Below are 26,093 nucleotides of genomic sequence, written 5' to 3'. Positions count from 1 at the left end.
TAGCTGGGACTACAGGCGCGTGCCACCACGCCCAAATTTTTTTTGTATTTTTTAGTAGAGACGGTGTTTCACTGTGTTAGCCAGGATGGTCTCGATCTCCTGACCTCGTGATCCACCCACCTCGGTCTCCCAAAGTGCTGGGATTATAGGCATGAGCCACTGTGCTCGGCCGGGTTTCATTCTTTTGTGTCACTAATTTTGTGATTCTGGCCAACTACATGAAAACCTCCTCATCTGTAAAAGGAAATCATGCAGAGCTGTCTAACTGTTGAATGAGATATGACATGAAAATGCTTCATACAGCCTCTGACATCATAGGCACTCAATGAATACAAGTTCAAGGTAAATATGATTTGTGAGCACAGAGATAGCACTAAACTGGACAGTCAAGAGGTCAACATGGGAGGAAGTGAAAACCGCGGAATACATCTAAAGTGACCAACCATCCAGGCCCAGTTTGCCAGGGACAGTCACAGTTTTAGCACATAAAGTCTTGCATTTGGGGAAACCAGGTAGTTCGGAGCTAGGATGGTTGGCCATCCTAGCTCAGAACCTAGAATAGGAGTGCAAACAACAACGATTGGACCCCAAGAAAAAACAAATGGCCAGAAGCAGGAATGGAGTCTGGAAACACTAGGAAGAATGGTCCTGATGTTGACCAATATTTCTCAGGCACCAGATAGCAAAACAGGCTCAGCATGTGAGTAGGAATAAACCCATAGGTGGAAGTCAGTATACACACCTGACTTAACTGAGAACCTCAGGAGCCGGGTAGTGCTATGCAAGACAAATTTTACAAAATTATTATTTTTTTCTTTTTAAAAGATCTGTCACTCAGGCTTGAGTGCAGGGTGCCATCAAAGCTCACTGTGGCCTAAAACTCCTGGGCTCAAGCGATCCTTCTGCCCCAGCCTCCCAAATAACTGAATGGCAGACACACCACTGTGCTGGGCTAATTTTAGAAATATTTTTGGGCCGGGCGCGGTGGCTCAAGCCTGTAATCCTAGCACTTTGGGAGGCCGAGACGGGCGGATCACGAGGTCAGGAGATCGAGACCATCCTGGCTAACATGGTGAAACTCCGTCTCTACTAAAAACTACAAAAAACTAGCCGGGCGAGGTGGCGGCGCCTGTAGTTCCAGCTACTCGGGAGGGAGGCTGAGGCAGGAGAATGGTGTGAACCCGGGAGGCGGAGCTTGCAGTGAGCTGAGATCCGGCCACAGCACTCCAGCCTGGGTGACAGAGCGAGACTCCGTCTCAAAAAAAAAAAAAAATTTTTTTGTAGAGATGTGGTCTCACTTTGTTTTCAAGGCTAGTCTCAAACTCCTGGCCTCAAGCAATGCTTCTCCTCGGCCTCGAAAAGTATTGGAATTACAGGTGTGAGCCACTGTGCCTGGCCCAAAATTAATTTTGTAAGTGACTTTGGTGATGAGCTAAAATGAACAATTAGGAAAAGATGTTTTTTTCATTAAATAATGCTAGGACAATAATTATCCACTATACAAAAGGAATCGGATTTTCTACCTCACACAATACAGAAAAGTTTATAATTTAGAAACCTAAATAAGCGGGAAGAAAACTTTAAACATTTTAAGAGAAAATAAAAGAGAAAAGCTTAATAAAGATTTCAAGGCCAGTTGCAATATCTCACGCCTGTAATCCCAGCACTTTGGGAGGCCTAAACAGGCAGATCACTTGAGGTCAGGAGTTCGAGACCAACCTGGCCAACATTGTGAAACACCATATCTACTAAAAATACAAAAATTAGCTGGGTGTCGTGATAGATGCCTATAATCCCAGCTACTCGGGAGGCTGAGGTAGGAGAATCGCTTGAACCCTGAAGGCAGAGGTTGCAGTGAGCCAAGATTGCACCACTGCACTCTAGCCTTGGCAACAGAGTGAATGAGATTCTGTCTCAAAAAAAAAGAAAAAAAAAAAGATTTTAAAACAAGCAATAAAAATGGAAAGATTCATAAAGTTGATTATTTATTTTTTATTTTTATTTATTTATTTTTTTAAGACAAAGTCTTGCTCTGTCGCCCAGGCTAGAGTGCAGTGGCGCAATCTTGGCTCACTGCAGCTTCTGCCTCCTGGGTTCCAGCAATCCTCCTGCCTCAGCCTCCTGGGTAGCTGGGATTACAGGCACACACCACCACACCCAGTAATGTTTGTATTTTTAGTAGGGACGGGGTTTCACCACTTTGGCCAGTCTGGTCTCAAACTCCTGACTTCAGGTGATCCACCCACCTTAGCTTTCCAAATTGCTGGGATTACAGGCATGAGCCACCGCACCCGGCCAAAGTCGATTGCTTTGAAATGAAAAGATTCCATGAACACAGTGAACAGCCAAGCCATAAACTGAGAAACAACATTTGCAATATATCAAGCCCATAAAGTACTTATATCAGCAAGTACTTTAAGGAAAATGCCAGCAATCCAGTAGGCATAGGACAGGAATAGGCAATTCATGGAAGAAACTTCAGTAGTGAAAACACATTTTTTAAAAAACCTCAGTTTTACTACTTGTCAGAGAAATGCAAATTGAAACCACAATGAGATAACATTTTATATCAAGCAGATTGTCAGAAATTAAAAAGCCTGCCAATAACCAAGCACTGGCGAGAATGTGAAGCCACAGAAATTTTCTCACACTTCTACTGAGGGTGTAAAATACAACCATCTTGGAGAGCAAATGCTCAATAGCTACAGATGTTTTGAAAGTATACACTTGTGCAATGCCTCCTCGTGCAGCCTGGAGAAACTCGCAAATGTGTGCACAATGGGTCAGGTATAAGAGTGTTCACTGTAGCATGGTTTATAAGAGCAAAAGACTGAAAACACTCTGAATGTCCATCAGCTGTAAATTAAATAAATTGTTGTATAATTCATTTGATGGAATGCTAACATACAGTAGTTACAGTAAATGACTAGATGACCAGTATCATGAAATCTCAAAAGCATAATAGTAAACTAGAAAAAGTAAGTTGCACAAATATTTATACCATATGGTATCCCTTATATCAGCTGTAAAATATGTGCAATATTATACATTTTATGTGTACACAAATATGTAATAAAAATACAAAAACAGTCACAGAGATAATAAATCAAATATTGACTACTTCTAAAGAGAAAAAGATGGACATGAAATCAGAAATAGTTAATAAGGCATCAAACGTGTCTACTACGTTTTATGTTTAAAATATCTGATGTAAGTAAAGCAAAACATTAAGATTTGACAGAGTTGGGTGGTAGATACACAACTTATTTCATTCTCTAGACTTTTCTGTATGCGTTAAGTATTTTATTTTGACAAAATAAAAACAATGTTATTAACATTTAAATTCAGATTATTTCAGAACTACTCTAAAATATTTTTAAAAGCAAAACGATGCTTTCTGGAGTTGGTAACTTAACAAAGCCAAGTTTAACAGTCTGTTCAAAGAAAGTTAAAGTATACCTTGTCCTGACACAGATTTCACTGCCACTTAACCAACACTAGATGTCACTTTACTTCATACATTTAATTTGAGAGTTTCTGGTTGAAATTAAGTAAACTTGGGTATGTTTTATCATTTTCTTTCTCCAGTAGATACAGAGAATTAGGAAAAATGAAAATGTTCTCTGCTATATATCCATCCAGGAAGACAAAGGACATGTATATTTGGGTTTATCCTTTTATCCTTGGCACCTACTGCATCTAACAGGGTTGCAAAAGTATTGTTAACCAGATAGACAAAGGATACAAGAGAGTTTCGCAGAAGAAATGTTTAATATCCCCAACATGTATATAATTACATTTGGAACAGTTTTTCCTTCAAACGGCAGTGAGCGGTTGAAAGCAGACCTCACAGGGATTTGCAAGGGAAAGGTTATGACTCTAATTTCAAAGCCCAGCTTGTGGTCAGTGGAGAGAAGACACCATTTCAGATCTTCCAACCCAAAGTTGTATCTCAGTTCATTGGAGCATTGCATCTCCAATAAGGACTGACAAAATAAGAACTCCTTAAATCAATAATTGAACCTTTTTAGAAGGAGAGGCACCTTTGATAATCATGAAAATCATGAACTCTCTGGAAATTTTCATCTAAACGTATAAAAATCAGCCAGGCGCAGTGGCTTACATCCCAGCCCTTTGGGGGCCACAGGGTGGATCACTTGAGGACACGAGTTTGAGACCGACCAGACAGGCCAACACAGTGAAACCTTGTCGTTAGCAAAAAAGTACAAAAATTAGCTGGGCTCGGTGGCATGTGCTTGTAGTCCCATCTACTCAGGAGGCTGAGGCAGGAGAATTGCTTGAACCTGGGAGGTAGAGGTTGCAGTGAGCTGAGATCACACCACTGCACCCCAGCCTGGGTGACAGAGTGAGACCCTGTCTCAAAAAAAATTTTTTTGTTAAACATATAAAAACATATAAAATTGTTACATGCAATTTTTGCAGATTTGCAGACCTCCTAAAAGCTCATGCATGAACTCCAGGTCAGGACCCCATGACCAGAATGGATAAAAGCACTTGCCCAGGTGCCTTTCCCAAGCTTTCTTAAACTCTGCCAATAATCAGAATTTCAGCTGAGGCTGGCACATATCACGTGAACTAAATGACATGACCATACAAATGAATGGAATGGAAACTAACCCTGTAAATTCAGGTAATTAACCAAATGTGGGCAATGTCTACTTTGGAAATATTTGGCTTATGGATAATAATCAAAGTGTTTTTATATACATTTTTTTCTAAGAATAATTAAGAAGGCAGGGCACGGTGGCTCAAGCCTGTAATCCCAGCACTTTGGGAGGCCGAGAAGGGCGGATCACGAGGTCAGGAGATCAAGACCATCCTGGCTAACACGGTGAAACCCCGTCTCTACTAAAAAATACAAAAAACTAGCCGGGCGAGGTGGCGGGCGCCTGTAGTCCCAGCTACTTGGGAGGCTGAGGCAGGAGAATGGCGTAAACCCGGGAGGCGGAGCTTGCAGTGAGCTGAGATCCAGCCACTGCACTCCAGCCCGGGAGACAGAGCGAGACTCTGTCTCAAAAAAAAAAAATAAAAATAAAAATAAAAGAAAGAATAATTAAGAAAAAAAAGTAATAGATTTGTTTGCTAAAATATTTATTTGGAAGCTTGTTTTTCCTTGGGGAGCAAACCAAATCCTAGGAGTTGCTCCACATAATAATATTTTCTAGTGCCTGAATGATTGTTCAACTGTTTTCATTTTACACCTTCTAACTGGAAAGAACTAGTTTATAATTTTGTTACTGATTTTCTTGCATCATAAATATTACAGAATAGCCCAAACTAGGTGAAATTAGTTCATTGTATGAATACAAATTAATGAAATTTCACTACATTGTGTAAAGATACTCTAAATAAAATAAGCTTGAAACTCCTTTACCTTCTTTGCTCCAGAGCCTTTCCCTCTAAATCAAATAGGCTTGAAACTCCTTTATCTTCTTTGTTCCAGAGTCTTTCCTTATTAAAAAGACTTCTTAGGCTGGGCACGATGGCTCACACCTGTAATCCCAGCACTTTGGGAGGCCAAGGCAGGAGGATCTGTTGAGCCCAGGAGTTTGAGACCAGCCTGGGCAACATAGTGAGACCCTGCCTCTACAAAAATGTTTTAGAAAATTAGCCAGGCATGGTGACACTGCCTATGGTCCCAGCTACTTGGGAAGCTGAGGTGGGAGGATTGCTTGAGCCTGGGAGGTTGAGGCTGCAGTGAGCCACGATTGCACCACTGCACTCCAGCCTGGGCAACAGAGTCAGACTGTCTCAAAAGAAAAAAGAGACCTCTTTCCAGGGACCCCCCTCTTTCCAGGGACACTCAGGTCTGTTAACCACATATCAAGATTTCAAAAACAGGTGTTGAATGACAAAGAGGGTTCTTCTTCTTTATTTTTTATTTTTTAAATGAAACTCCGTTTCATTACAGAGGGTAGTGGTGTGATCATGGCTACTGCAACCTTGACCTCCTGGGCTCAGCAATCCTCTTACTTCAGGCTCTGAAGTAGGAAGGACTATAGGAATGCGTCACCATGCTCAGCTATTTTTTTCTTTCTTTTTGAGACAGAGTCTCACTCTGTTGCCCAAGCTGGAGTACAGTGGCATGATCTCAGCTCACTGCAACTTCCGCCTCCCAGGTTCAAGCAATTCTCCTGCCTCAGCCTCCCGAATAGCTGGGACTACAGATGCTGCCACCACACCCAGCTAAGTTTTATATTTTTAGTAGAGACAGGGTTTCACCATGTTGGCCAGGCTGGTCTCGAACTCCTGACCTCAGGTGATCTGCCTGCCTTGGCCTCCAAAAGTGCTAGGATTACAGGCGTGAGCCACCACGCCCAGCCGCTCAACTAATTTTTGAAATTTTTTGTATTGATGGTGTCTTGCTATGTTGCCAAGGCTGTTCTCAAACTCCTGAGTTTAAGCAATCCTCCTGCCTCAGTCCCCCAAAGTGTTGGGATTACAGATGTGAGCCACCACACCTGGCCAGCATTCTTCTTTATCATGATCACCCTGTTACTGAAAGTATGTTATAGGGTATAGTTACAGTAGATAAATTGGGCCAATTTTTAAGAAGTATCATTTTACTCACTGGAGATTATGTTAATGCCATGAGAATGGTAAAACCAGGGTTTGTTTTTCTTCTATTATGCAACTTTGCTATATGTACTAGGCCATGATAAAGTAAAGCAGTAGTATAGCAGAGTCCTGATTTGGTGCAGTGATCATTTATAGGCTTAGCTGGTCATAGCACCCATTGTGAAATTACATGCAGAAAATGGATCCTGCTTTAAGAGAACAGAATCTAACTTGGATTCTAATTCTTCAACCAACCACGAAAAACTTCCACACCTCTTTCTAGGAGATGCAGAAAAACACCCTTTATCAGAGTCATAAAGAGTTTTACATTCAGAGTTGTTTCCTTAAGGCAAAGAGCCTGAGTGCTAACCCTTCTTTGTAACTGACAAAAACCCTAGCATGTTTTCTTAAAGAAAATTATTATTACATATACATTTTTCTCCAGAGTTAAAATGTTGATACTGATAATTTTCTCAAGAAAACATCCTAGGGATATTGTCAATTACAAACAAAGGAGGGTCAGTACTCGGGCGTTTTAACTCTCTGGAGAAAAATTCATATTTTCACAACTAAATACTTTACCATTTATTCAATAAAATCTGTAAATTTTCAGTTATTGATTTAACAATTTCTCTCTGACTTTAGAACTTGATATCATTTGACTATTATAACAAATACTTGATTTAATGACCTTTTTCTCTGGAAGATATCATCCTACATGAGTAGGCTTAGTCAATAGACTTGATTTGTTTGTTTGTTTGTTTGTTTTTGTTTTTTGAGATGGAGTCTCACTCTGTTGCCAGGCTGGAGTGCAGTGGCACGATCTCAGCTCACTACAAGCTCCGCCTCCCAGGTTCAAGCGATTCTCCTGCCTCAACCTCCCGAGTAGCTGGGACTACAGGCGCGTGCCACCACGCCCAGCTAATTTTTGTATTTTTAGTACAGATGGTGTTTCACCATGTTGGCCAGAATGGTCTTGATCTCTTGAACTCGTGATTTGCCCACCATGGCCTCCCAAAGTGCTGCGATTACAGACATGAGCCACTGCTCCCGACTTTGTATTTCTATTTCTGTAGTCATGATTCTATAATCTCATTTGATCATCCCATCAATTTATGGTTCTATAGTAAAATATTTTGTTTGTATATGTTCATATCATATACCAAATGTAAGTGTTCATTTTACCATCATTTCTTGACACTTTAAAAATTGTTAGCATTTTCTAAACTTTAGAATTACTCAGCTTGGGGGTAAGTTCAGTGAGGACTGCTGGTGGTAGATAGCATGAGACCTGGGTAATACTGAATACAGCTCTGTGTCTAAGCTGCTCTTTGGATCAATAGACTTTCTTTCTGGGCCAAATTATATGTCCTTTTCATTGACAGGTGAACATCTCAACATCTTGTAGCCTTTTCTCCTTCTTAGAAAACACAATAGAAATAAATGGGTGAATCCAAAGCAGTATAATTTTAGCAAACAGAAAAGATATTACACTCCTTCTGGAGTGTAATGGCATGATCATAGTTCACTGTAGCCTCAGTCTCCTGGGCTCAAGTGATCCTCCCACCTCAGCCTCCTGAGTAGCTGGAACTATAGGTTTGTGTCACCATGCCTGGCTAATTTTTGTTATCTTTAGTAGAGACAAGGTCTCAGTATGTCACCCAGGTGAGTCTCCAACTCCTGAGCTTAAGCAATCCTCCCTCTCTGTCTCCCAAAGTGCTGAGATTACAGGTGTGAGCCATCATGCCCAGCCCCTTACTCATTTTAAACCTTCATGTATGCCTTTAGAGAATGTCTTTCTTGCCCCTTTTTAGCATATCCAAACCTTATCATAGTCGCCATCCAGCCTTTTTTTCTTTTTCTGGGTCTCCCAGTCTCTAGCATGTTTTATCGCCTTATAGTAGTCTCTCATTGCTTTATGTGCAAATTATTACATGCCAGATCAGATTGTACATCTCTTGAGAACAATCTTGTGCTTTGTTTACCAAGCTTGGTAAACACTGGATATATGATCTACTTTCCTTGCATTTAATTATCGCTAAAGAGTTGATTCCCAATTTACTTTTTCCCCTACCATTTTTACATTTTGTTGGAGAATGTTTACTTATGTGCTGGGAAACATAAATAAAGCCCAAGATTGTTCTCAAGAGGCTTACAATCTGATATAAATTCATAAACTTTCTTAAAACATTATGAGATTTTTGTTTTTTAGCTCATCAGCTTTCGTTAGTGTTGGTGTATCCCCAAGACAATTCTTCTTCCAATGTGGCCCAGGAAAGCCAAAAGATTGGACACCCCTGGTTTAGACCATTAATAAGCAGTTCTTATTTCTAAAGAAGTTTTGGGTCATATTCTTCCCCCCTTTTTTTGTCTTGATCTACTGTAGGTGAAACATTTGTAGATTAGCTGGTTCCCCTTCATTCCTTCTCTTCCGAAATGTATGGTAAAGTAAAAATGCCTAAAGCAATAATTTGTGGATAAAAACAGCTGCACATGAAAAATAATTGATGTGGTTTAAAAATTACTCCGAGATGGAAAATAAGATGCCTTTTCAACCTACACTCTAAAAAGAGTACTAAAGCTAATTCTTTATAAATCATGGAATGGAAGCAAAGAAAGGCACGTTTTTGGGTAGTCAATCAATTTTAAATAAGGAGAGTTTTTAAATTTTGTATAAAAAATTAGAAAATGTTCAGTTCCCTAAAAGGACATAGCTGAAGATGAAGAAAGTCTTAACTACACCCTTAGCAATGTGGGTTTAATGTTTTCTATAATTACAAATATGAAAGCTGATCGCTTTGGTTTCTTTATAAGTTAATCATTTTAAACATCACACACCAGGGCCTATCGGGGGATGGGGGGCAAGGAGAAGGAGAGCATTAGGACAAATACCCAATGCATGCGGGGCTTAAAACCTAGATGACAGGTTGATGGGTGCAGCAAACCACCATGGCACATACATACCTATGTAACAAACCTGCACATTCCACACATGTATCGCAGAACTTAAAGTAAAATTTAAAAATAATAATAGTAAGTTAACCTTTTTTAAAAAATGCCTTTGTAGTTTTAGCTTTTTTCTATTACGTCTCTGCAACTTTCCTGGGAGTGACCCAAGCACAAACATTCTCTGCTTATGGTACTTGCCAAGGTGCTGTTGTCACTGCAGTGCTGCCCTAATGCCACCTACACCTGGCCTGCATGTGTGTTTATGATGCTAAACATTGGGATGGGACTAGAAGATTCAACAAGATATAGCAACGTGACACAGATACTATTTGATTGATTTTTTTTCTTCTTGTGTAGATCTATATAGAGCCATCCTTTCTAAACTTATAAAAGTGCTTTCGTTTTAGTCATTTATTTCTTCATCTGAAATTCTTTGTTCTAGACAGGAGTCCCCAACTCCTGGTCCATGGCCTGTTAGGAACCAGCCTGCATAGCAGGAGGTGAGTGGCAGGCCAGCATTATAACAAGAGCTCCGCCTCCTGTCAGATCAGCGGCAGCAATAGATTCTCATAGGAGTTCGAACCCTGTTGTGAACTGCACATGCAAGGCAGCTAGGCTGCAGGCTGTCTATGAGAATCTAATGCCTGATGATCTGAGGTGCAACAGTTTTATCCCAAAACCATCCCCACACCGACCCCGTCCATGGAAAAATTGTCTTCCATGAAACCAGTCCCTGCTGCTAAAAAGATTGGGGACTGCTGCTCTAGAAGATGCACTTGTTAACAGAATTCTAATTCCCCGGTTTTCTTCATTTAAAGAATGTCTGAGTAATAATTTTTTTAAGTCTAATACTTTTCTTTAAAAGGAAATTAAGCAGGAAATAGGAAAGAGTTTAGTCATTATCCTTTAAATTGCTGTATCTTGCAGCTAATTCACACCAGAAGCCTAAAAATTAAGCAGCAATAAAATGTGATGATTCACTAGCAGTTTTCACTGCTTGATTTGAGGCTGTTGTTAATTTCAATACTTCATAGTGGTAGCTAAGCATAAAAATTAAAAATATATCCATGTATTCAAAAAAATATTTAAGCTCTATGATTTATGATGTTTAGCAATGTCTGTATATAAAGATAAAAAATAGTCTAAGTATGTATCATATTTGTTATAGCCTAATAGTTTACTTTGGTAGTGAAGGAATTTATGAGTAAATTATATAAACATTATAATTTAAGCCTATGTATGGATTTTGAGAAAAGAAGTCGGCTGGGACAATGAAAGGCAATGACCTTAACTAAACACCTAAAGATTAAAATAAAATTAAAGCAATAACTACAGTATATTACAATTAGCAATAACTACAATGTATTACAATTACAACATACTACAATATATTACAATTAAAGCAATAACTACAATATATTAAAATTAGGCTGACATAAAGCCTTTAATTTCAACCATGTTAAATATTATATGTTAAATAATATTAGACCATGTTAAATAAAGTTAAATAAGTATTAAACATATTTTGGACATTTAGAGTAAGGAAATGTGAATGTTTCTCTATGAACATTTTACTAATAAACTTGTAAAAATCAACTGGCAAAATATATTTTCTTAACTATATGGAAAAAATATAAAAGAGACAACTCATATAAGTACATATTATGTGTAAGACACTATTCCTAGAACTTTATGTGCAATGATGACTCATTTAGTCCTTGATATGGTTTGACTCTGTCCCCACCCAAATCTCATCTCGAATGGTGATCCCCATGTGTCTAGGGAGGGACCTGGTGTGGGAGGTGATTGGATCATGGGGGCGGACTCTCCCATGCTGTTCTTATGATAGTGGGTGAGTTCTCATGAGATCTGATGGTTTAAAAGTGTGTGGTGGTTCTCCCCACTCTCTCTGTCTCCCCTGCTGCCCTGAGAAGAAGGTCAGTGTTCCCATTTGCCTTCCACCATGATTGTGAGATTTCTGAGGCCCCCCAGTCATGCTTCCTGTTATGTCCGTGGAACTCTGAGTCAATTAAACCTCTTTTCTTCATAAATTACCTAGTCTCAGGTAGTTCTTTATAGCAGTGTGAGAACAGACTAATATAGTGCTCTTAACAAATCTCTAAGAGAAATACTCGTAGTATCCCAATTTACAGATGAGGAAACTGAGACATAAAGAAGGTAGATAATTTGCCCGAAGTCACTCTGCTAGTGAGTGGGATTCTAACCTAGAGTTAGAACATGAGCATCTAGGCTCCTAGTCATTTCACCATTCTGCTTTTGCAGCATGATCAGTAATCTTTTAATTCACTTTGGTTAGAGCAATTAAAAATGTCTGGTTAAGATAACAAGTTATGGTGGGTTAGTATTATTACATTATTACTCTCACAACATGGAATTACCCAAATAAGTTGTATAGAATTTTTAAAAATATGAGTACATTGCTGGGCATCAAATCCTTAGGCTTCAGGAACTAAAGACACATTGCAATTTACTATAGGCTAATTAGCAAAAAAGAAAAAAAGCTCCACTGCACCTGGTAGGAAAAAGATAAATAATAATTAACTTTTATTAAATGCTTATGATGTGTCAAGCATTATTCTGAGTGCTTTAATTAATGTATTTAATCCTATCACAATCTTCTAAGATATGTGTCATTATTACTCCCATTTTATGAATGAGGCTAAGTGGGAGTAACATGTTCACCCTGCCCTCTCCCTCCTCTATTCTTCATTGCTGGAGATTTCGGAATCTTGGTGGTTTTCTTGTTTTTTATTTGTGGCTGATTTAAAAACTTTTAGGTGGCTTTTTCTGGTAAGGAAAGTTGCAACCTTTGGTTTAAGACTGAGTTGAGGCTGGGCGTGGTGGCTCACGCCTGTAATCCCAGCACTTTGGGAGGCCAAGGCAGGCGGATCACGAGGTCGGGAGTTCAAGACCAGCCTGGTCAATGCGGTGAAACCCCGTCTCTACTAAAAATGCAAAAATTAGCCGGGTGTGGTGGCCTGTGCCTGTAGTCCCAGCTACTCAGGAGGCTGAGGCAGAAGAATCGCTTGAACCCAGGAAGCAGAGTTTGCAGTAAGCCGAGATCGTGCCACTGCACTCCAGCTTGGGTGACAGAGCAAGACTCTGTCTCAAAAAGAAAAAAAAAGAAAGAAAAAACTGAAACTGAGTTGAAGGATACTTGCTGCTTCATGACATAATTTTAAGAAAATGGCTTTGAAGGCATTTTGCACTCTGCCTGCAATGTTTCTACTGCATTGTCTGGTTTAGTATAATAATAATGACCAGGAGCTCTGTCATCTAACTTTTCAAATCCTGGCTCTGCCTCTGTCTTAGAAGCAGAGGTTCCTGTTCCTGCTGCTGTACTGAAATACCTTAGACTAGGTAATTTATAAACAACAGAAATTTATTCCTCATAGTTCTGGAGGCTGGAAAGTCCACCATCAAGGCAGCAGCAGATTAGATGTCTGGTGAGTGTCCCCTCTCTGCTTCAAAAATCGCACCTTCTCAAGGAATCCTCCCATGGCAGAAGGGTGTGAACAGGGCAAACAGGCTTTCTCCAGCACTAAGGGCACTAATCCCGTTCATAAGGTGACTTAATCACCTTCCACCTCCTAATATCATCACCTTGGGGGTTAGGTTTCAACACATCAATTTTGGAGGAACACAAACATTCAGACTATAGCAGCCTCTTCTTAGGTGATCTTGTGCAGTTTCTTGAATGGGTTACACAGAAACATCCCTGCTTTGTTAGTGTTCCTGGGGTAAGGGAAGGAGAGGGTCATTGGGTGGGATAGGAAGAGAGCTGATTGAGAAAGGGAATGAGAGAGGCAGGAGGCTATAAAAGTATTTAAAATGTTTCGTCCTAACCTCATTCGACATTTTCCCTTACTTACTTGATGTTTTCTGTTTGCTTAATGATGAAATCTGTCTGATTCCTGTCAACTTTTTCTTAGTCATATGAGAACTTTCTAGAACTAATGGGCTTGCATGAGAACTGACTCCTAGGCCCACCCATGCTGTTACAGTGAGATCACTTTTTGTAGCACTAGTTCTCATTCTGCTTGCCATCTTTCCTGATGTGTCACCAAAGTTGTCTGTGAACCACACCCACAAAAACAACTCAGAAACAGATTTTCTTGAACCACATGTGACGTTGGCGAAGTGTGGTATTTTTAAGTAGGCCACATAGTATCTAACTGATCGCTCTTCCTCCATTGTGGACAAATATTTATTGAAAACTTACCCTGTGCCTGGCACCAGTGATAGAAAGACAAATATCCCTGGATACTTAGTATTAGCAGCAAGCCTAGTATGCCTTATATACTGCCAGGGTAGATGGTTTTTTTTTTTTTTTTAAGTTAAGTTGCTAACCTGTGGTCTCTATTTTTGCCTTCTGTTTAGCTCTTTCACCAGCATCATTACTTGCAAATATGGCAGAGCATCTCAACTTTATTCTACCAGGATCACGATTGATTTATATTCCTCTTTTGGCTCCATGCAGTGCTTTTTTCTGCTAGTGCAAGCTATTTACATGCACTTACTCTGCACTTTGCACACATTATTCCCCTTGTGGTATTACCCCCTGTGAGGTCTAGACCTGTGTTATCCAATACTGAATGAATAAGATATTCCAAAAATACATACACTATATATAGGTGTATATCTGTCTGTCTCTCTCTCTCTCTCTCTATCTATCTATTGTCTCTCCATATTACCTACAATGTATATTATATATATGTAACTTAAAACTCTAGATATGCAGCTAAAAAATGAACTGGCTATAGTCTTTGCCCTTTTTAGTATATAACTAAAGACCTGCCTTTCTAAAGAAAGCTTCTGGTTTCAATCATATAAAATTAATTTTTGATCTTGCCTGTACATGGGATGAAAGTTTAAGAAGTTATAATATAATTGATAATCTCGTGTCACTGTAAGTTCGGCATGTATCATTTCTTAGTGAGAAAGCAGAAGCTATGTTATGAAATCCTCTCCCTCTCTGCTTTGAAGAAATGTTTATGGCGGAAACTAAACTATAATGCAACTTAAACTTGTAACTAAGCCAAACAACTAGGATTCATGGGCATATCAGCATCATTATGATGGTGATGATCATGATGATCATTACTACCTTGCCATTATCGTCTCACCACAAGTATTATTATTACTACTAATGAGAGTTGTAATTATATTACTTTTAAGTTGATTCTTTCTCCAAAATGAATTCCTCCCCTCTTTTCCCATTTTTTTACCTCATCCTGTGTTTATAAAAAGAGAAGTGACAATTTATTTAATTACATAATACTAAACAAACAAACATTGTATCAACACTGATTTGGCATAGAATGAGGTTGCCTATTAAAGCTGTATTATCATAACGTATCTCCCTGACATGATATTTTTTCCGCTTGCAGTCAAAAGTAGAAATTTTTTTGAAATATATTTAGAGTTGTTTCTGGAGTTAGGCATTAGCAGATTATCATTAATTGCTTGAGAGAGACCCCAGTCCTAATTAGACAGAAAAGTGAAATGCATAGGCAAGGCTACCACAGTCAGCCTTGAAGGTTGCACACTGCAGAATCCCAGGGCGTGCTACTCACACAGTGATATGAATGGCATTCCCAACGTTGTGCAGCAGAGCAGCCTGCATATTTGGAAGTACTGAGAATATTGTAGGAAAAAATAAAGAACATTTCATGAAAGCATTTGGCAGATCCATGGTCGTCTCATTGTCTTTGAAGGTAAATTTTATTTTTAAATTTAATTCTTTCTGGAAGCCTTAAATATTAAGAAGTATAATAATTTGAATGGAAAGAGAAAAATATTCTCAGTGGGAGATTCTACAATCAATATTCAGTTTCACAAAAGTGCACTATTAGAAATGAGAACAAATGTAAAACTTGGACTTAGAGTGTGTAAAGGGCAAATCAACTAGTAAAGAAGGTAAATATAGGAGAAAATATTTAAGAAAATAAATGACTCTAGCAATAGTGCAGATTACATAGCTTGAATTCTCTCGGTGCAAAACATCTAGTGCCAGCTGAAAAACAAACATTTTTAAGCACATTGTTTGCCTCACAAAGATAATAAAGGAAATCACCAGTCCTCCAATACTGTGACTATTCAAAATGTACTACATATTCTAGCCAGTGTAATTAGAAAAGAAAAACAAATAAAAATTATAAAGATTGGAAAGAAGAAATAATTGGTCCATAAATGTACACGATATGGTTGTTTATATGGAAACATGGAGTTAGGCGTAAGAGACTACAGATTATTAGAATTAGGAATTTAGTAAGGTTGCTGGATATAAGATCAATATACAAAAAGCAATTACATCCCCATACAGCAAAGATTGAGAAATATTACATTTAAAAATATATCATCTATAAAAATAATCAAAAATATGTATAGGAATAAATCTAATAAATGATTGGTAAGATTTTTATGAAGAAAATTAGGTAACTTTGTTGAAATGTCTTAAAGAGGACCTAAATACATGGAGAATATAACGTGTTCATAAAAATGTAAACTGAATTCCCTAAAGATGTAAATACTCCTTAAATTAACTATAAGTGTAATACAATTCCGATTCAACCCAACCCAACAGATCTGAATAGTGGAATAGAATTGAGTTGCTGGTATTTGAGGTGATTCTGGAGTTCTTTGGAGAGCCTAGTATAATTAATGGTGCCTTTGATAGAAAAAATATTCCCTGTAAATTTTGTTTTCAAAAGGATGAATACTCAGATATTTGTTGCAAATGGAAAATCTATCTTAATTATCAAGAACTTGAATATTTACATCAACATATGAAACTAAGGATGTGATGATTTCTTGGGAAAGGAATTGCTGTGTCAGTTGCAAGATGGCATTTTTCATCCATGACTCAGAAGAGAAGTCTGGAATACCTGCCCAGTGCCTAATATGGATGTAGACTCTAGGCTTCCAGACCCAGAGAGGAGAATATTTTAGCAAGTGCATACTGCCACACATGAGAGCATCCAAAGCATCCAAAGGTATCTGAACTACTATACCTCACCCAGAGGCTACCTGTTAAACTATAACAGGCATGCCACCTGTTCCTTCAGAGGCCAATAAGTGATCTTTGAACAGGGTTGGAGTTAAAAAGTAAACCTATCCTTCACGTTTTTGCATTGTTAAAACTAAAGTACTTATAACAACAGACTTGATATGACTCTGTGGTCAATGTTTGCTTCTAAGATTGGCTCATTGTTTACATTTTAAAGGAAGAACACATTTGTTATGAAAAAGTTTTTCCGAATAGTCTGATTGCTTTGGCAGCAGCTCTTAAAACTGTAACACTATGTAATTGGCCAAACTTTGTGTACTACAGTTACCCTTCCAACTCTATAACCATGAGTTTTTGGTATTTTTCAGTGAAAAGAGAGCCAGTTCAAAACATAAGATTATTTAGATGCCTTTTAAAAGAGTTATACTATAACTTTTGTGTTAAAAACCAAGAATTCCAAAGAACGCTGATAAAGATTAAGATCTTCATCAACAAGCATTTATCTTCTCAATAGGCATGAAAGCATTATATAAAATATGGAAAAAATCTCAGACTAGTGATGTGTTTTGTGTGTCCTTTAAACAATTTCTTCTGTGTTTCTGGCCCACCCTCTTACCTTGCTTTTCCTCTCTTATATCCTCTTCATTGTGGAAAGAGGTAATAGATACAAACCAAAAACTTCATGGAAAGCATGCATGATAGTCTGTTTCCTAAAATATACACTAAAACTGTAATTAGTTTTCTATTTACTTTTCTCTTCTTTTGTTTACTAGTTGCTAACAGTGACTATCATTTGAAAAGTGGGAAAATAGTAAAGCTATAGATGATCTGAACAGATCAGTCAATTTGACCTAGTGGACATTTATCAAATACTTCAATAACAGCTGAATTACACATTCTTTTCAAATTCACATGAAATATACACCACGATAGGCCATATGCTGGGCCATTAAACATACTTTAATAAATTTAAAAGAATAGAAATTATACAAAATATGATCTCAGAAAAGATAACTGGAGAATCCCCAAATATCTGCAAATAAACAACGTATTTCTAAATAACCCATGAGCCAAAGAAGAAATCTCAGGAGAAAATTTTAAATATTTTGAATTAAATGTAAATAAAAGTACAACTTATCAAAATTCATAGGACACAGCAAAAGCAGTGCTTAGAGGGAAATTTGTAGCATTAAGCACATATATTAAAAATGGAGAAAGGTCTAACTTCCTTAGGAAACTGGAAATTCCATCTTAGCACATTAGTAAAAAGGGTGAAATAGAACTTATTGGCAAGCATATAAAAAATTCAATTTTACATATAATCCAATAAAAAAATACTAATACAAATATCATTTTTCACATATTGAATTGGGAAATTTATACTTTTAAAGTATAATATTCAATGCTGGTATGGGTGAGGTGAAATAGGCACTATACATTAGTGATAGTTGTACAGATGGATGCACTCTTTTTGGAGAGAAATTTGACAATGTGGCCTAAATGTAACTTTTCTTTGACCTGGTATTTCCATTTTAATGATTCTAAGAAAATAAAAATTAAAAAAAGAAAATAATCTCAAATTAACAAAATGTTTAATTAACAGACAGCTATAAAAGTATTATGAATAATAGCAAAAATCTGAAAATAACACAAGTGTCCAAATAAATGTGGCATTAAGTATAATGAGGTAGATCCACTCACTGTACCAGTATATGGCCATGAAAATGGATGTTTGTGTAGAATTTCTAATAACTTAATAGGAAGTGAAGAAAGGCCAGGTGCAGTGGCTTACATCTGTAATCCTAGCACTTTGGCAGGCCAAAGTACACTCCACAGTGTGGGAGCGACCCTGAACATAGAGGCTCAAAGGCCCAGTTACAGAATTTTGGGGAGTTTAAATACCTAGAGGATTTCATTGGTTACTTCAGGTACACCCTATGGAAATGGAGAGGATGAAGTAAAGTTACAAAGGCAGGTGAATCACCTGAGGTCAGGAGTTTGAGACCAACCTGACCAACATGGTGAAACCCCATCTCTACTAAAAATACAAAAAATTAGTGGGGTGTGATGGCGAGGAGTCTGAGGTAGGAGAATCACCTGAACCCAGGAGGCGGAGGTTGCAGTGAGCCAAGATCACGTCACTGTACTCCAGCCTGGGCAACAAGAGTGAAACTCCGTCTAAAAAAATTAAAAAGTGAAAAAAACATGGAACAAAAATTGTATGGATAGATAGGCTAGATACAAGACTAGAAGGAGACATACCAAAATGAAAGCTGGTTTTGTTAATGGTTGAGGGTGTCCAGGTTCTTGGCGTCTTGAACAAAGAATTGGACAAAATGCACAACCAAAGCAAGGAAGGAATGAAGGGTTTTATTGAAAATGAAAGTACACTCCACAGTGTGGGAGCGACCCTGAACATAGAGGCTCAAAGGCCCAGTTACAGAATTTTGGGGCGTTTAAATACCTAGAGGATTTCATTGGTTACTTCAGGTACACCCTATGGAAATGGAGAGGATGAAGTAAAGTTACAAAGTCATTTACAGTCTAGGCCCTATGGAGACGATATTTCCTATTATAGCTGAAGTGTGAATTTGCCTTATATTCCCTGCCTCCAGACCCTATTTTCCTGCCTTAGTTCTTTGGAAGATGGGTTTGCCCTACTAACTGCTTTTCTATTATTTCCCAAAGACCCATGATGAACACAGTGGTTTCACTCATGGGCTTTGGAGTCCAGTGGTTGGGTTACAGTCTCAGCTCTATTATTTACTAGTTGGGTGAGTCTCAGTTCTCATTTGTAAAGCAAGGATGACAATTGATGGTCTCTCCCTAGGGTGACTGAGAGGTCTGAAAGTGATCTTGTATGTAGAGTGTTTAGCACAGGGCCTGCTCTACATTAAGTCTCCGATAAATGCTAGCTATTTGTTATTGGTTATAATGAGGAAAAAAATTCTATCAAAAGTAGGCACATTAGGGCCAGGCATGGTAGCATAGCTGGTATTCCCAACATTTTGGGAGGCCAAGACGGGCAGATCGCCTGAGGTTCAGGAGTTCAAGACCAGCCCGGTCAACATGGTGAAACCCCGTGTCAACTAAAAATACAAAAAAAATTAGCCAGGTATGGTGGTGCATGCCTGTAATCCCGCTACTCGGGAGGCTGAGGCAGGAGAATCACTTGAACCTGGAAGGCAGAGGCTGCAGTGAGCCAAGATGGCGCTACCACACTCCAGCCTGGGTGATAGAGCAAGACTCCATCTCAAAAGAAAAAAAAAAGATAAGTAAACGCCTTAGGACAGGCTCACCCAGATTTGCACAGGGAGGTTTTCCTTTCTCTGTTGGACTCTACTGATGTATTTCTTTGAATGATATACATTTTCAAGATATTTATTTACTGATTGCAGGATATCTAGAGTTCACAAATGGGGCACTTAAACGTCCTTTTATATACCAAAAAACAGTACACACTGAGAAACAATAAGTATATTTGATTCCCTTTGTCTATTTAAAAGTGCTATATCCAAGACCGTACCAGTGAGACTGAGAAAAGAATTCAAAGCTACTGACTTTAGCTACTTATTACCTCAAGTCTGCAGGCTGTGATTTTTTAAATTTCAGAGTAAGAGATAGTAATCTGTACTTCCTTCACCCTTCCTATAGGGTCATTAATAGACTGGGAACTCCCTTGCCACTTCAGGATTCTTTTCAATGTAAAATTTAATATTATTTTGAAAGTGTTACTATAGCTTTAAAGGATTTCATTACCAAAGAAAGAATTCTGTTCGTGATAGAAATATCATACATTCTAATAAGAATTCATCTTTTTTTAAAAAAAAAAGTCTCCTTTTTCTCTGTTTGCAATAAATATTGTATTCATTCAAACATTTCTGAAGGAGGACAGATAGTGGGGAAATGATGTACTTTATGATGAAGGACTCTTCAATAGTTATGTTAGAGAGACTTACTACATGCATGAAAAAGTGCTTGGGCTTCAGTGCAATTAATATTTTTGTATTAATTTGGCTTCAAAATTGTAATTACTCAAATTTAGTGAGGACTATGTATGTGAGTAAATAGCATTTATAAGTAGAGAAAGTCTAAGGTAGAACATTTGAGGTGTTATTTTGTAGAGTGCAGAAATCTAAATGGACTTTTATTGTAACCTTGAGTGGATATGGATAATTGGCTTAAAATTTTTCTTCTTCTTCTTCGTTTTTTTTGTTTGTTTGTTTGAGATGGAGTTTCACTCTTGTTGCCCAGGCTGGAGTACAATGGCATGATCTTGGCTAACTGCAATCTCTGCCTCCTGGGTTCAAGCAATTCTCCTGCCTCAGCCTCCAGAGTAGCTGGGACTACAGGCACCCACCACCATGCCCGGCTAATTTTTTGTAGTTTTGGTAGAGACGGGGTTTCACCATGTTGGCCAGGCAGGTCTCAAACTCCTGACATCATGTAATCCACCCACCTTGGCCTCCCAAACCAATTTGCTTAAAATTCATTTACAGGTTTTCAAAATGTATTAACACCGTGAAACCATTAATTTGAGCTCTGAGGTGGTACAGTTTTAATATTGCTTGTTTCTGATAACTGAATGCCTCTTCTGTGATGAGGTCAATTATACTGAATTTAGGGTTGAAGCAAATTGTGTCACAGATTTACCCTCTAAATTGCATTGTAATCTTGTAAGGTTTGTGGTAAAAATATTCCGAAAGGCACTTGTGTTTGAAATTGCAGCACAGTTTAGGATTGGAAAGTGTCCAGGGTAATTAGGACCTATAGGTAAAACCAAACCAGAAGCCTATCTAGCTTAATTAACAGCTTGAACATATTCTACTATATTATATATCTTGAAATCTCACCTATGGACAAAGGATTTTTTAATCAAATTGCTGCTTCAGTAGATTGTGAGCTTTTTTCAGCTTGATTTTCTAATACTTGGACAATTGTACTTTCTTTGAGCTAGACAAATTAAGTAGAATCTTTGTACTCTCAATTGTTTACATAAGAGTGCTAGGCAAAGAAAAGGCTGAATTTGCAAACCCAACTTAGTCACCAAACCTAACTAGCTGTATAACCTTGACTAGGCTGGGGCCTGTGGAATAGAAAGTTTTAAATGGACCTCAGTTTTCTTGTGTCAGAAAAGGTTGGACTAATAACTTCCAGGGTCTTTTCCTAGGCTAATGTTTTATCAGGGTAATTATGTCTTCGGCAAAATTATAAATTTTATTGTCTGACTGCTCTGCTAAGCTTCAAAGCCAGTTTAACCATCTGCTGAACATGACTGGTCTGCCATCCTCACTAAGTCAACCTGTTCCAAATGGAAATCAGTCACCTCCCAAACCAACTACATTTCCTGATTTTCCTATTTCTGCAAAAGAGATTATTTTTTCAACTAACCAGATTCAGAATCCCCAATCCAAGTCACTTTTTTTGTCCCCACCCCCCGGCCCCCCGCACCTCCTCCCTGCCATGGGGTTCAAGTGATTCTCCTGCCTTAGCCTCCGGAGTAGCTGGAATTACAGGCACGCACCACCAGGCCTGCGTAATTCTTATATTTTTAGTAGAAATGGGGTTTTGCCATGTTGGCCAAGCTGGTTTCGAACTCCTGTCCTCAAGTGATCTGCCTGCCTCAGCTTCCCAAAGTGCAGGAATTACAAGCTTGAGCCACTGCACTGGTCCCCCAAGTCATTTTTAATTTCTTTCCAGTCTTCTGCCAATCCCATGGTCAGTTACGATGTTCTACCGATTTCTTTTTGGTTCTTCTTCAATTCCCCCCAACCCCTGTCCATTATCCTTATCTTCATTTTGGTGTAGACCTAGGTATTCTCATAAAGTAGCCATTAGCTCATCTTCCAAGTCTTTTTTTCCTAATCTATTATATGTCATTTCTAGATTTTTCTCATAAAGTAGCCGTTAGCTCACCTTCCAAGTCTTCTTTTTCTAATCTATTATATGTCATTTCTAGATTTTCTCATAAAGTAGCCCTTAGCTCACCTTCCAAGTCTTCATTTTCTAATCTATGATGTGTCATTTCTAAATTATAACTCAGAGAACCTCCCAACACAAAGCAGCTCGACTTGCCAAAGCCTTTATCTCTTTGTCCCTCCTCTACTTTTTCTTCCACGTTCAACGGATCCCTATGAATCCCCTTCTCCTAATAGACTTCACTCATTCTCTCAGAGGCACTCTGTTTCTTCACACTGGAGCACTTACTTAGGTGACCACCACCGGCATGGCTGGCCTTCACGCACCACCGTATTAACCCACACTCACACAATTGTTAGGGCCTAGCTTCAGTCTACATCCTCCACGTGGTTCTTTTAACTTCCCGAGCCCACGAAGTTTCACCTGTATCAATTAGCCTACTTTATATGCCACTCTTGAGGCACTGCCAGGCACCACTTTATCATATCCTGCCTTAAGTTGTTATATTTTATAGAATAAAAATGTAATTATTAACAATCCTATGGTATTGCTGAAAGTTTAGAGGCCAGAGAAACAGTCATCTCCAATATTTTGATGTATTTCTTTCCAGGCCTTTTTCATATGTATGTTTCTTGTTGTTATAATGAAAGTGGCCGGACACTGTGACTCATGCCTGTAATCCGAGCACTTTAGGAGGCCAAGGCTGGTGGATTGCTTGAGCCCAGGAGTTCAAGACCAGCCTGTGCAACATGGCAAAACCGCATCTCTAAAAAAAAAAAAAAAATTAGCTGGGCGTGGTGGTGTGCACCCATAGACTTACCACTTGGAAGGCTGAGGTGGGAGGATCATCTGAGCCCAGAGGTCAAAGTTGCGGTGAGCTGAGATTGCACCACTGCATTCCAGCCTGGGCAATAGTGTGAGACCCTGTTTGAAAACAAAACAAAAACCAAAAACAATAATGAAAGTGTATCTACAATTTTGCTTCTTAGTTTTCTTTCACCCAATATATGAGAAAAAAAGTATAACTGAGAGTAATAAAAGTAATACAGGGGGTACCATGAGAGGACAGAGGGGAAACTAACACTGTTGGAAGAGGAGCCTAAGAAAGAAAGGTGTCACGGCAGTTATTGTCAGAACTGAATTTCCAAGGACCTGCCAGAGGTAGCCAGAAGGAGGAGAGGGTGTGCAGAAGAGAGAAGCATGAAGCAGTGTTGTCCATCTTGAAGACTGCAGGTTGTTCACTGTGGGTGGCAAGGAACTGGGACATTATAGGTTTGGGTGCCAAGCCAAGCAACATGCATTCTATGTGCCAATGATGAGAAGCCACTGAATATGTTAATAGGTGCTTGGGCCAAACACACCAGTGAAATTGCTAACTTTTGATGACGTATATATACTGCTCCTGTAGTTGTCTACTTGATATCCAACCTACCCTTCTTTCCAGTAGAATCCTGATTTTGTTAAGGGTTTCAGTGTGCCCAGTTAAAAAGCTTAGCTCTCCAGACTTCCTTGTGGTCTAGAGAGGCCATGTAACCCAGTTCTGGACAATTAGATATAAGCAGATGGGTGAGGTTACTGGGAAAGTGTTTTAAGGCTCAGGTGGCATGTATCTTTTACTCTTCTCTCTTTTCTAGAATAAAACCACATCCTGGAGGCAGAAAAACCATCTTGTGCCCATGAGGGGGAACACCAAACAAATCTGTGTGACTTCCTTGAGTAGCTGCATTTATATTGGACTGTCTACCTCCTGACTTCTTGTCCTGTAAGAAAAATCAATCTCAATTTGATTAAGCTACTGAGTTGGATTTCTGTTCATGCAACTGAGTGTCATATCTAATATAATATTGGATCCATTTCTTAGAGATTGACAATGAACACTGCATATTAAAGATTTTAAGAAGCCCTGTTTATATTTGTTTAACCTAATATTAAAATTATTTGACTACCTAATTCTTTTCCCTCAGAACACTTAGTATATTTCACTGAACACGAGTGTTTGGCAGATGTTTGGAAAATGATATTCTCTTTGTGTTGATCCAGCAGGAAACAGTTGTGACATTCTACCAAGATATAGAATACAGGAGGAGTAACATGTTAAGGGAGAAAGATAATGAGTTTAGTTTTGGATGTGTTCAGAATCCTTCCTCTTAACTGCTTTGCTGTATATACCACCTCTCTCAAAAAAGGAAATGGAAAGTTTATTGTGCTTACAATCAGACACACAGAAGTTCAAATTCTGGCTTGTCCGTGTACTCAGCTTTGGGACTTTGGTTCAGTTTTTCAACCTTTCTGAGCTTTAGTTTCCTCACCATGGGTGTGACAACCTAACCTTAGAGAGCTGTTGTGAGGATTGTATTCAACATTGTACCTGGTAAACTCGAGGTGCTCATTCAAAGCTAATTCCTTTCTCCTTCCAGCTAGAGAAGATTTGCTGCTTCACACTTTCATTTTCTGTGGATTACCTTTATAGATATTAAGCTGCAATTAAAATTAAGCCAAGGCAACAGAATAGGAGAAAAGATTTGCAAATTACCTACCTGACAAGAGATTAATAACGAGGATATATAAGAGGCTCAAACAACTCTATAGGGGAAAAAAATCTAATAATTTAATTTTAAAAATGGGCAAAAGATTTGGATAGACACTTCTCAAAAGAAGACATACAAAATGGCAAACAGGTATATGAAAAGGCGCTCAACATCACTGATCACCAGAGAAACGCAAATCAAGACTACAGTGAGACATAATCTCACCCCAGCTAAAATGGCCTCTATCCAAAAGACAGGCAATAACGAATGCTGGCGAAGATGTGGACAAAAGGGAACCCTCGCACACTGTTGGTGGGAATGTAAATTAGTACAACCACTATGGAGAATGGTTTGGAGGTTCCTCAAAACACTAGAATTAGAGCTACCGTACAATCCAGCAATCCCACTGCTGTGTATATACCCAAAAGAAAGGAAATCAGTATATTGAAAAGATGTCTGCTCATATGTTTGTTTCAGCGCTGTTCACAATAGCCAAGATTTGGAAGCAACCTAAGTGTCTATCAACAGGCAGAGGGATGAAGAAAATGCAGCATATACACACAATGGAGTACTAGTCAGCCATAAAAAGAATGAGATTCAGTCATTTGCAACAACATGAGTGGAACTGGAGGTCATTATGCTAAGTAAAACAAGCCAGGCACAGGTCTGTGTTGATCCAGCAGGAAACAGTTGTGACATTCTTATTCGTAGGATTTCATGTTCTCATTTAGGATCTAAAGATCAAAAACAATTGCACCCATGGAGAGAGTAGAAGGATGGTGACCAGAGGCTGGGAAGGGTTGGCAAGGGGTAGGGAAGGACAGGTGGTGAGGGGAGGTGGGGATGGTTAATGGGTACAAAAAAAAAAAAAAGTTAAAATGAATAAGACTGACCGGGCACGGTGGCTCAAGCCTGCAATCCCAGCACTTTGGGAGGCGGAGACGGGCGGATCACGAGGTCAGGAGATCGAGACCATCCTGGCTAATACGGTGAAACCCCGTCTCTACTAAAGAATACAAAAAACTAGCCGGGCGACGAGGCAGGCGCCTGCAGTCCCAGCTACTTGGGAGGCTGAGGCAGGAGAATGG

The 26,093-nt window shown here is 38.8% G+C and overlaps 1 long non-coding RNA gene across 1 annotated transcript in view; it reads right to left on the bottom strand.

The window, feature by feature from the left end:
* Positions 1–16,508, bottom strand: part of LOC105506131 — a 21,031-nt gene extending 4,523 nt beyond the window's left edge. The window contains exon 1 of the long non-coding RNA XR_001000875.1: positions 16,330–16,508. This is a non-coding gene — a long non-coding RNA (uncharacterized LOC105506131). The remainder of the gene's footprint in view (positions 1–16,329) is intronic.
* Positions 16,509–26,093: the final 9,585 nt, after the last annotated feature.

The sequence above is a fragment of the Colobus angolensis genome, unplaced genomic scaffold, assembly GCF_000951035.1.
Source record: "Colobus angolensis palliatus isolate OR3802 unplaced genomic scaffold, Cang.pa_1.0 Scaffold10, whole genome shotgun sequence".
In the NCBI taxonomy this organism is placed as follows: domain Eukaryota; kingdom Metazoa; phylum Chordata; class Mammalia; order Primates; family Cercopithecidae; genus Colobus; species Colobus angolensis.
This window is presented reverse-complemented; position numbering and strand designations above follow the sequence as displayed.